Source organism: Oncorhynchus gorbuscha, unplaced genomic scaffold, assembly GCF_021184085.1.
Source record: "Oncorhynchus gorbuscha isolate QuinsamMale2020 ecotype Even-year unplaced genomic scaffold, OgorEven_v1.0 Un_scaffold_2032, whole genome shotgun sequence".
NCBI lineage: Eukaryota > Metazoa > Chordata > Actinopteri > Salmoniformes > Salmonidae > Oncorhynchus > Oncorhynchus gorbuscha.
Window position 1 is genome coordinate 62706 of NW_025746644.1, and position 11663 is coordinate 74368.

Here is an 11663-nt window from a genome sequence, read left to right on the forward strand (position 1 = left end):
TTGTGTATGTGTTACCATTCAGGGCATTGTGTATGTGTTACCATTCAGGGGCATTGTGTATGTGTTACCATTCAGGGCATTGTGTATGTGTTACCATTCAGGGGGTGGAGGGGCATTGTGTATGTGTTACCATTCAGGGGCATTGTGTATCTGTTACCATTCAGGGCATTGTGTATGTGTTACCATTCAGGGCATTGTGTATGTGTTACCATTCAGGGCATTGTGTATCTGTTACCATTCAGGGCATTGTGTATGTGTTACCATTCAGGGCATTGTGTATGTGTTACCATTCAGGGCATTGTGTATCTGTTACCATTCAGGGCATTGTGTATCTGTTACCATTCAGGGCATTGTGTATGTGTTACCATTCAGGGCATTGTGTATGTGTTACCATTCAGGGCATTGTGTATGTGTTACCATTCAGGGCATTGTGTATGTGTTACCATTCAAGACAAAGTGCCTTTAACGGGGTATACTAGTAGATGCGCACCGGTTTGTGTCAACGCTGCTGGGATTTTCAGTCTCAACAGTTTACTGTGTGTATCAAGAATGATACATCAGGTGGTAGAGGTGGTGATAGTAGTGGTGATGGTGATAGTAGTGGTGGTGATAGTAGTAGTAGTGGTGATAGTAGTAGTAGTGGTGATAGTAGTGGTGCTGATAGTAGTAGTGGTGGTGGTGGTGATAGTAGTGGTGGTGGTGATAGTAGTGGTGGTGGTGGTGATAGTAGTGGTGGTGGTGGTGATAGTAGTGGTGGTGGTGGTGATAGTAGTAGTAGTGGTGATAGTAGTGGTGGTGGTGGTGATAGTAGTAGTGGTGGTGATAGTAGTAGTAGTGGTGGTGATAGTAGTAGTAGTGGTGGTAGTGATGGTAGTGATAGTAGCAGTGGTGGTGGTGATAGTAGTGGTGGTGGTGGTGATAGTAGTAGTGGTGGTGATAGTAGTAGTAGTGGTGGTGATAGTAGTGGTTGTGGTGATAGTAGTAGTGGTGGTGATAGTAGTGGTAGTGGTGATAGTAGTAGTGGTGGTGATAGTAGTAGCAGTGGTGGTGGTGTTAGTAGTGGTAGTGGTGATAGTAGTAGTGGTGGTGATAGTAGTAGTAGTGGTGGTGATAGTAGTAGTGGTGGTGATAGTAGCAGTGGTGGTGATAGTAGTAGCAGTGGTGGTGGTGATAGTAGTAGTGGTGGTGATAGTAGTAGTAGTGGTGGTGGTGATAGTAGTAGTGGTGGTGATAGTAGTAGCAGTGGTGGTGGTGTTAGTAGTAGCAGTGGTGGTGGTGTTAGTAGTGGTAGTGGTGATAGTAGTAGTGGTGGTGATAGTAGTAGTAGTGGTGGTGATAGTAGTAGTGGTGGTGATAGTAGTAGTGGTGGTGATAGTAGTAGCGGTGGTGGTGGTGATAGTAGTGGTAGTGGTGATAGTAGTAGTGGTGGTGATAGTAGTAGTAGTGGTGGTGATAGTAGTGGTTGTCGTGATAGTAGTGGTAGTGGTGATAGTAGTAGTGGTGGTGATAGTAGTGGTAGTGGTGATAGTAGTAGTAGTGGTGGTGATAGTAGTGGTTGTGGTGATAGTAGTGGTAGTGGTGATAGTAGTAGTGGTGGTGATAGTAGTGGTGGTGATAGTAGTAGTGGTGGTGGTGGTGGTAATAGTAGTGGTGGTGATAGTGGTGGTGGTGATAGTAGTAGTGGTGGTAGTAGTAGTGGTGGTAGTGATAGTAGCAGTGGTGGTTGTGATAGTAGTGGTGGTGGTGGTGATAGTAGTAGTAGTGGTGATAGTAGTGGTTGTGGTGATAGTAGTGGTAGTGGTGATAGTAGTAGTGGTGGTGATAGTAGTGGTAGTGGTGATAGTAGTAGTAGTGGTGGTGATAGTAGTAGTGGTGGTGGTGATAGTGGTGGTGGTGATAGTAGTAGTGGTGGTGGTGATAGTAGTAGTAGTGGTGGTAGTAGTAGTAGTGGTGGTGATAGTAGTAGTGGTGGTGATAGTAGTGGAAGTGGTGATAGTAGTAGTAGTGGTGGTGATAGTAGCAGTGGCGGTGGTAGTAGTGGTGGTGATAGTAGTGGTGGTGGTGATAGTAGTGGAAGTGGTGATAGTAGTAGTAGTGGTGGTGATAGTAGTGGTGGTGGTGATAGTAGTGGTGGTGGTGATAGTAGTGGTGGTGATAGTAGTGGTGGTGATAGTAGTGGTGGTGATAGTAGTGGTGGTGGTGATAGTAGTAGTAGTGGTGGTGATAGTAGTAGTAGTGGTGGTGATAGTAGTAGTGGTGATAGTAGTAGTAGTGGTGATAGTAGTAGTGGTGGTGATAGTAGTAGTGGTGGTGATAGTAGTAGTGGTGGTGATAGTAGTAGTGGTGGTGATAGTAGTAGTGGTGGTGATAGTAGTGGTGGTGGTGGTGATAGTAGTTGTAGTGGTGATAGTGGTAGTGGTGGTGATAGTAGTAGTGGTGATAAGAGCGTCTGCTAAATGACTTAAATGTAATGTAAATGTGGTGGTGATAGTAGCAGTGGTGGTGGTAGTAGTGGTGGTGATAGTAGTGGTGGTGGTGATAGTAGTAGTAGTGGTGGTGATAGTAGTAGTGGTGGTGGTGATAGTAGTAGTGGTGGTGATAGTAGTGGTGGTGGTGATAGTAGTAGTGGTGTGGTGATAGTAGTAGTGGTGGTGATAGTAGTGGAAGTGGTGATAGTAGTAGTAGTGGTGGTGATAGTAGTAGTGGTGGTGATAGTAGTGGTGGTGGTGATGGTGGTGGTGATAGTAGTAGTGGTGGTGATAGTAGTAGTGGTGGTGATAGTAGTGGTAGTGGTGATAGTAGTAGTGGTGGTGATAGTAGTGGTAGTGGTGATAGTAGTAGTGGTGGTGATAGTAGTAGTGGTGGTGATAGTAGTAGTAGTGGTGGTGATAGTAGTAGTAGTGGTGGTGATAGTAGTAGTAGTGGTGGTGGTGATAGTAGTAGTAGTGGTGGTGATAGTAGTAGTAGTGGTGGTGATAGTAGTAGTGGTGGTGATAGTAGTGGTGGTGGTGATAGTAGTAGTGGTGTGGTGATAGTAGTAGTGGTGGTGATAGTAGTGGAAGTGGTGATAGTAGTAGTAGTGGTGGTGATAGTAGTAGTAGTGGTGGTGGTGATAGTAGTGGTGGTGATAGTAGTAGTAGTGGTGGTGATAGTAGTAGTGGTGGTGATAGTAGTGGTGGTGGTGATAGTAGTGGTGGTGGTGTAGTAGTGTGGTGATAGTAGTAGTGGTGGTGATAGTAGTGGAAGTGGTGATAGTAGTAGTAGTGGTGGTGATAGTAGTAGTGGTGGTGATAGTAGTGGTGGTGGTGATGGTGGTGGTGATAGTAGTAGTGGTGGTGATAGTAGTAGTGGTGGTGATAGTAGTAGTGGTGGTGATAGTAGTGGAAGTGGTGATAGTAGTTGTAGTGGTGATAGTAGCAGTGGTGGTGATAGTAGTAGTAGTAGTGGTGGTGATAGTAGTAGTAGTGGTGGTGATAGTAGTAGTAGTGGTGGTGGTGATAGTAGTAGTAGTGGTGGTGGTGATAGTAGTTGTAGTGGTGATAGTAGTTGTAGTGGTGATAGTAGTAGTGGTGGTGGTGATAGTAGTAGTGGTGGTGATAGTAGTGGTGGTGGTGATAGTAGTAGTGGTGGTGGTAGTAGTGGTGGTGATAGTAGTGGTGGTGGTGATAGTAGTGGAAGTGGTGATAGTAGTAGTAGTGGAAGTGGTGATAGTAGTAGTAGTGCAGGTGGTGATTGTAGTGGTGGTGGTGATAGTAGTGGAAGTGGTGATAGTAGTAGTAGTGGCAGTGGTGATAGTAGTAGTAGTGGTGGTGATAGTAGTGGTGGTGGTGATAGTGGTGGTGGTGATAGTAGTGGAAGTGGTGATAGTAGTAGTAGTGGTGGTGATAGTAGTGGTGGTGGTGATAGTAGTGGTGGTGGTGATAGTAGTAGTGGTGGTGGTAGTAGTGGTGGTGATAGTAGTGGTGGTGGTGATAGTAGTGGAAGTGGTGATAGTAGTAGTAGTGGAAGTGGTGATAGTAGTAGTAGTGGTGGTGATAGTAGTGGTGGTGGTGATAGTAGTAGTGGTGGTGATAGTAGTAGTGGTGGTGATAGTAGTGGTGGTGTGGTGATAGTAGTAGTGGTGGTGATAGTAGTGGAAGTCGTGATAGTAGTAGTAGTTGTGGTGATAGTAGTAGTGGTGGTGATAGTAGTGGTGGTGGTGATGGTAGTAGTGGTGGTGATAGTAGTAGTGGTGGTGATAGTAGTAGTGGTGGTGATAGTAGTAGTGGTGGTGATAGTAGTGGTGGTGGTGGTGATAGTAGTGGTGGTGGTGGTGATAGTAGTAGTAGTGGTGATAGTAATAATAATAATAATAATAATAATAATAATAATAATAATAATATAATAATAATAATATAAATAATAATAATAATAATAATATAATAATAATATAATAATAATAATAATAATAATAATATAATATAATAATAAATAATAATAATAATAATATAATAATAATAATAATAATAATAATATATGCCATTTAGCAGACGCTTTTATCCAAAGCGACTTACAGTCATGTGTGCATACATTCTACGTATGGGTGGTAGTAGTGGTGGTGATAGTAGTAGTAGTGGTGGTGATAGTAGTGGTGGTGATAGTAGTAGTGGTGGTGATAGTAGTAGTGGTGGTGATAGTAGTAGTGGTGGTGATAGTAGTAGTAGTGGTGGTGATAGTAGTGGTGGTGATAGTAGTAGTGGTGGTGATAGTAGTAGTGATGGTGATAGTAGTAGTGGTGGTGGTGATAGTAGTGGTGGTGGTGGTGATAGTAGTGGTGGTGGTGATAGTGGTGGTGGTGATAGTAGTAGTGGTGGTAGTGGTGGGTTAGCCTGAATACAGTAATGTTTACATCCCACTTACTGACACTATAAGTAGATATAATGTAGACTAGTGTTTTCCTCGCCCATGCCCATTGTTACTAATTACACTCTGATTGACCCGACCTCTCCTATTCATGCCATGGCTTTCACACATAACCTACACTAGCAGCTAACTCTCTTTTTAGTGGTCTGTCTCTCTCTCCTCCCCCTCTTTCTACAGTATCTATGTGTGATGGCTGGTGTGTGGGCGACTTGGTAAAACATGATTGTGTGTGTGTGTGTGTGTGTGTGTGTGTGTGTGTGTGTGTGTGTGTGTGTGTGTGTGTGTGTGTGTGTGTGTGTGTGTGTGTGTGTGTGTGTGTGTGTGTGTGTGTGTGTTTGATTGCAGAGACAGCACTGTGGCCTAGCTACCGTCGAGACTTGCCGTTGCCATAGTTACGGCGGCAGCCGGGATTTCTCATTGACGCTAGCTCGGTCGGGGTTTGCCCAACACCTGTGGCGAGTTCCTCTCGAGGTGTGTGTGTGTGTGTCCCTTCTGTCACCCAGAGGTGCCAGGATATCACCAGGAGGCATGCGTACATACACACACACAGTTAACAGCTAGGAGGATGTAGCGAGGCACAGAGCAGCAGTGCCCTGCTGTAAGTAAGATGTTACTGAACAGCATTACCCTACGGATACTGTGGCACTCGCTTTGTCTTGGACTCCTAGTCACATGGTCTGTAACCGGAGTGAACATGTGTCTAGGGGTCCTAGTCACATGGTCTGTAACCGGAGTGAACATGTGTCTAGGGGTCCTAGTCACATGGTCTGTAACCTGAGTGAACATGTGTCTAGGGGTCCTAGTCCTAGTCACATGGTCTGTAACCTGAGTGAACATGTGTCTAGGGGTCCTAGTCCTAGTCACATGGTCTGTAACCTGAGTGAACATGTGTCTAGGGGTCCTAGTCACATGGTCTGTAACCTGAGTGAACATGTGTCTAGGGGTCCTAGTCCTAGTCACATGGTCTGTAACCTGAGTGAACATGTGTCTAGGGGTCCTAGTCACATGGTCTGTAACCTGAGTGAACATGTGTCTAGGGGTCCTAGTTACATGGTCTGTAACCTGAGTGAACATGTGTCTAGGGGTCCTAGTCCTAGTCACATGGTCTGTAACCTGAGTGACCATGTGTCTAGGGGTCCTAGTCACATGGTCTGTAACCTGAGTGAACATGTGTCTAGGGGTCCTAGTCCTAGTCACATGGTCTGTAACCTGAGTGAACATGTGTCTAGGGGTCCTAGTCACATGGTCTGTAACCTGAGTGAACATGTGTCTAGGGGTCCTAGTCACATGGTCTGTAACCTGAGTGAACATGTGTCTAGGGGTCCTAGTCCTAGTCACATGGTCTGTAACCTGAGTGAACATGTGTCTAGGGGTCCTAGTCCTAGTCACATGATCTGTAACCTGAGTGAACATGTGTCTAGGGGTCCTAGTCCTAGTTACATGGTCTGTAACCTGAGTGAACATGTGTCTAGGGGTCCTAGTCCTAGTCACATGGTCTGTAACCTGAGTGAACATGTGTCTAGGGGTCCTAGTCCTAGTCACATGGTCTGTAACCTGAGTGAACATGTGTCTAGGGGTCCTAGTCCTAGTTACATGGTCTGTAACCTGAGTGAACATGTGTCTAGGGGTCCTAGTCCTAGTCACATGGTCTGTAACCTGAGTGAACATGTGTCTTGGGGTCCTAGTCCTAGTTACATGGTCTGTAACCTGAGTGAACATGTGTCTAGGGGTCCTAGTTACGTGGTCTGTAACCTGAGTGAACATGTGTCTGGTGGTCCTAGTCCTAGTTACATGGTCTGTAACCTGAGTGAACATGTGTCTAGGGGTCCTAGTCCTAGTTACATGGTCTGTAACCTGAGCGAACATGTGTCTAGGGGTCCTAGTCCTAGTTACATGGTCTGTAACCTGAGTGAACATGTGTCTAGGGGTCCTAGTCCTAGTTACATGGTCTGTAACCTGAGTGAACATGTGTCTAGGGGTCCTAGTCCTAAATACATGGTCTGTAACCTGAGTGAACATGTGTCTAGGGGTCCTAGTCCTAGTCACATGGTCTGTAACCTGAGTGAACATGTGTCTAGGGGTCCTAGTCCTAGTCACATGGTCTGTAACCTGAGTGAACATGTGTCTAGGGGTCCTAGTCACATGGTCTGTAACCTGAGTGAACATGTGTCTAGGGGTCCTAGTCACATGGTCTGTAACCTGAGTGAACATGTGTCTAGGGGTCCTAGTTACATGGTCTGTAACCTGAGTGAACATGTGTCTAGGGGTCCTAGTCACATGGTCTGTAACCTGAGTGAACATGTGTCTAGGGGTCCTAGTCACATGGTCTGTAACCTGAGTGAACATGTGTCTAGGGGTCCTAGTCCTAGTCACATGGTCTGTAACCTGAGTGAACATGTGTCTAGGGGTCCTAGTCCTAGTCACATGATCTGTAACCTGAGTGAACATGTGTCTAGGGGTCCTAGTCCTAGTTACATGGTCTGTAACCTGAGTGAACATGTGTCTAGGGGTCCTAGTCCTAGTCACATGGTCTGTAACCTGAGTGAACATGTGTCTAGGGGTCCTAGTCCTAGTCACATGGTCTGTAACCTGAGTGAACATGTGTCTAGGGGTCCTAGTCCTAGTTACATGGTCTGTAACCTGAGTGAACATGTGTCTAGGGGTCCTAGTCCTAGTCACATGGTCTGTAACCTGAGTGAACATGTGTCTTGGGGTCCTAGTCCTAGTTACATGGTCTGTAACCTGAGTGAACATGTGTCTAGGGGTCCTAGTTACGTGGTCTGTAACCTGAGTGAACATGTGTCTGGTGGTCCTAGTCCTAGTTACATGGTCTGTAACCTGAGTGAACATGTGTCTAGGGGTCCTAGTCCTAGTTACATGGTCTGTAACCTGAGCGAACATGTGTCTAGGGGTCCTAGTCCTAGTTACATGGTCTGTAACCTGAGTGAACATGTGTCTAGGGGTCCTAGTCCTAGTTACATGGTCTGTAACCTGAGTGAACATGTGTCTAGGGGTCCTAGTCCTAAATACATGGTCTGTAACCTGAGTGAACATGTGTCTAGGGGTCCTAGTCCTAGTCACATGGTCTGTAACCTGAGTGAACATGTGTCTAGGGGTCCTAGTCCTAGTCACATGGTCTGTAACCTGAGTGAACATGTGTCTAGGGGTCCTAGTCACATGGTCTGTAACCTGAGTGAACATGTGTCTAGGGGTCCTAGTCACATGGTCTGTAACCTGAGTGAACATGTGTCTAGGGGTCCTAGTTACATGGTCTGTAACCTGAGTGAACATGTGTCTAGGGGTCCTAGTCACATGGTCTGTAACCTGAGTGAACATGTGTCTAGGGGTCCTAGTCACATGGTCTGTAACCTGAGTGAACATGTGTCTAGGGGTCCTAGTCACATGGTCTGTAACCTGAGTGAACATGTGTCTAGGGGTCCTAGTCCTAGTTACATGGTCTGTAACCTGAGTGAACATGTGTCTAGGGGTCCTAGTTACGTGGTCTGTAACCTGAGTGAACATGTGTCTAGGGGTCCTAGTCCTAGTCACATGGTCTGTAACCTGAGTGAACATGTGTCTAGGGGTCCTAGTCCTAGTCACATGGTCTGTAACCTGAGTGAACATGTGTCTAGGGGTCCTAGTCCTAGTTACATGGTCTGTAACCTGAGTGAACATGTGTCTAGGGGTCCTAGTCCTAGTCACATGGTCTGTAACCTGAGTGAACATGTGTCTAAGGGTCCTAGTCCTAGTCACATGGTCTGTAACCTGAGTGAACATGTGTCTAGGGGTCCTAGTCCTAGTCACATGGTCTGTAACCTGAGTGAACATGTGTCTAGGGGTCCTAGTCACATGGTCTGTAACCTGAGTGAACATGTGTCTAGGGGTCCTAGTCACATGGTCTGTAACCTGAGTGAACATGTGTCTAGGGGTCCTAGTCCTAGTCACATGGTCTGTAACCTGAGTGAACATGTGTCTAGGGGTCCTAGTCTTAGTTACATGGTCTGTAACCTGAGTGAACATGTGTCTAGGGGTCCTAGTCCTAGTCACATGGTCTGTAACCTGAGTGAACATGTGTCTAGGGGTCCTAGTCACATGGTCTGTAACCTGTGAACATGTGTCTAGGGGTCCTAGTCCTAGTCACATGGTCTGTAACCTGAGTGAACATGTTTCTAGGGGTCCTAGTCCTAGTCACATGGTCTGTAACCTGAGTGAACATGTGTCTAGGGGTCCTAGTCCTAGTTACATGGTCTGTAACCTGAGTGAACATGTGTCTAGGGGTCCTAGTCCTAGTTACATGGTCTGTAACCTGATTGAACACGTGTCTAGGGGTCCTAGTCCTAGTTACATGGTCTGTAACCTGATTGAACATGTGTCTAGGGGTCCTAGTCCTAGTAACATGGTCTGTAACCTGATTGAACATGTGTCTAGGGGTCAAATCTAATCAAATGTATTTATATAGCCCTTCGTACATCAGCTGATATCTCAAAGTGCTGTACAGAAACCCAGCCTAAAACCCCAAACAGCAAGCAATGCAGGTGTAGAAGCACGGTGGCTAGCAAAAACTCCCGAGAAAGGCCAAAACCTAGGAAGAAACCTAGAGAGGAACCAGGCTATGTGGGGTGGCCAGGCCTCTTCTGGCTGTGCCAGGTGGAGATTATAACAGAACATGGCCAAGATGTTCAAATCTTCATAAATGACCAGCATGGTCAAATAATAATAATCACAGGCAGAACAGTTGAAACTGGAGCAGCAGCACGGCCAGGTGGACTGGGGACAGCAAGGAGTCATCATGCCCGGTAGTCCTGAGGCATGGTCATAGGGCTCAGGTCCTCCGAGAGAGAGAAAGAAAGAGAAAATTAGAGAGAGCATACTTAAATTTACACAGGTCACCGGATAGGACAGAAGTACTCCAGATATAACAAACTGACCCTAGCCCCCCGACACACAAACTACTGCAGCATAAATACTGGAGGCTGAGACGGGAGGGGTCAGGAGACACTATGGCCCCATTCGATGACACCCCCGGACAGGGCCAAACTGTTGCCAAAACACAGCCCCCATACCACTAGAGGGATATCTTCAACCACCAAATTACCATCCTGAGACAAGGCCAAGTATAGCCCACAAAGATCTCCGCCTCGGTCCATGGAGACAACAACCTCACCTCTCCTCGGTCCGGGAGACAGCAACCTCACCTCTCCTCGGTCCAGGGAGACAGCAACCTTACCTCACCTTGGTCCAGGAGACAGCAACCTCACTTCACCTTGGTCCGGGAGACAGCAACCTTACCTCACCTTGGTCCGGGAGAGATTAGTTCAAAATGGTGACCAATATATACATAAAAACCAAAAGGCCCAACTAAAGAGGTTAAGGTCTTTATTCAATCAGATCCGCTTTAGGAAAAATCCACACAGCGGTTGTTTTTGTCGGTGTCTCAGGGGGAACTGTGTTAGAGCTGTCAAATCCACTAGTGGCTCCTGCCATTATACCTAAAGCGGACGTAGCCATTGGCTGCACGGTGTCACATGTGCAGAAATCCCATGCAGTCTTGTTTACAAATTGGAACATGAGATGTAATCTACACCTGTTTAATGACATTTCTATATAACCTTTTCACCTTTTCATTTCTATATGACTTTTCTCACTCTGATATTTTAACGTGGGTGTGGCTTCGTGACAATGATCAAGAGCAGCTTGCTCACCGATTTGACGGCTCCAACACTCCCAGTTAACACGTGATCTGATTGAACCTAGGCCTTACTAACAAAGCCCAGATCAGAGGCTTCTGACCTCCTCTCTCTCTCCAGAACTGACGATCAACCTAATTGTCAGCACCGGTCTCCTTATCAACCAGGCTCAGCATCCGGACAACGTTGCTGCTGCCCCCTGGAGGATGGAGTGTATCCTGTAACACTAACCCACCCCTCCATATCACAGTAATGACATGTGTATCCTGGATAGTGTGTTTGTCTATGTCCTAACCCCCCCCCCCTCCATATCACAGTAATGACATGTGTATCCTAGATAGTGTGTTTGTCTATGTCCTAACCCCCCTCCATATCACAGTAATGACATGTGTATCCTGGATAGTGTGTTTGTATATGTCCTAACCCCCCCTATCCTAGATAGTGTGTTTGTCTATGTCCTAACCCCCCACCCCCATATCACAGTAATGACATGTGTATCCTAGATAGTGTGTTTGTCTATGTCCTAACCCCCCCCCTATCCTAGATAGTGTGTTTGTCTATGTCCTAACCCCCCCCCCTATCCTAGATAGTGTGTTTGTCTATGTCCTAACCCCCTCCCCTATCCTAGATAGTGTGTTTGTCTATGTCCTAACCCCCCATATCCCCCCCCTCCCCTATCCTAGATAGTGTGTTTGTCTATGTCCTAACCCCCCTCCCCTATCCTAGATAGTGTGTTTGTCTATGTCCTAACCCCCCTCCATATCACAGTAATGACATGTGTATCCTGGATAGTGTGTTTGTCTATGTCCTAACCCCCCCTCCATATCACAGTAATGACATGTGTATCCTAGATAGTGTGTTTGTCTATGTCCTAACCCCCCTCCATATCACAGTAATGACATGTGTATCCTAGATAGTGTGTTTGTCTATGTCCTAACCCCCCTATCCTAGATAGTGTGTTTGTCTATGTCCTAACCCCCCTATCCTAGATAGTGTGTTTGTCTATGTCCTAACCCCCCTCCATATCACAGTAATGACATGTGTATCCTAGATAGTGTGTTTGTCTATGTCCTA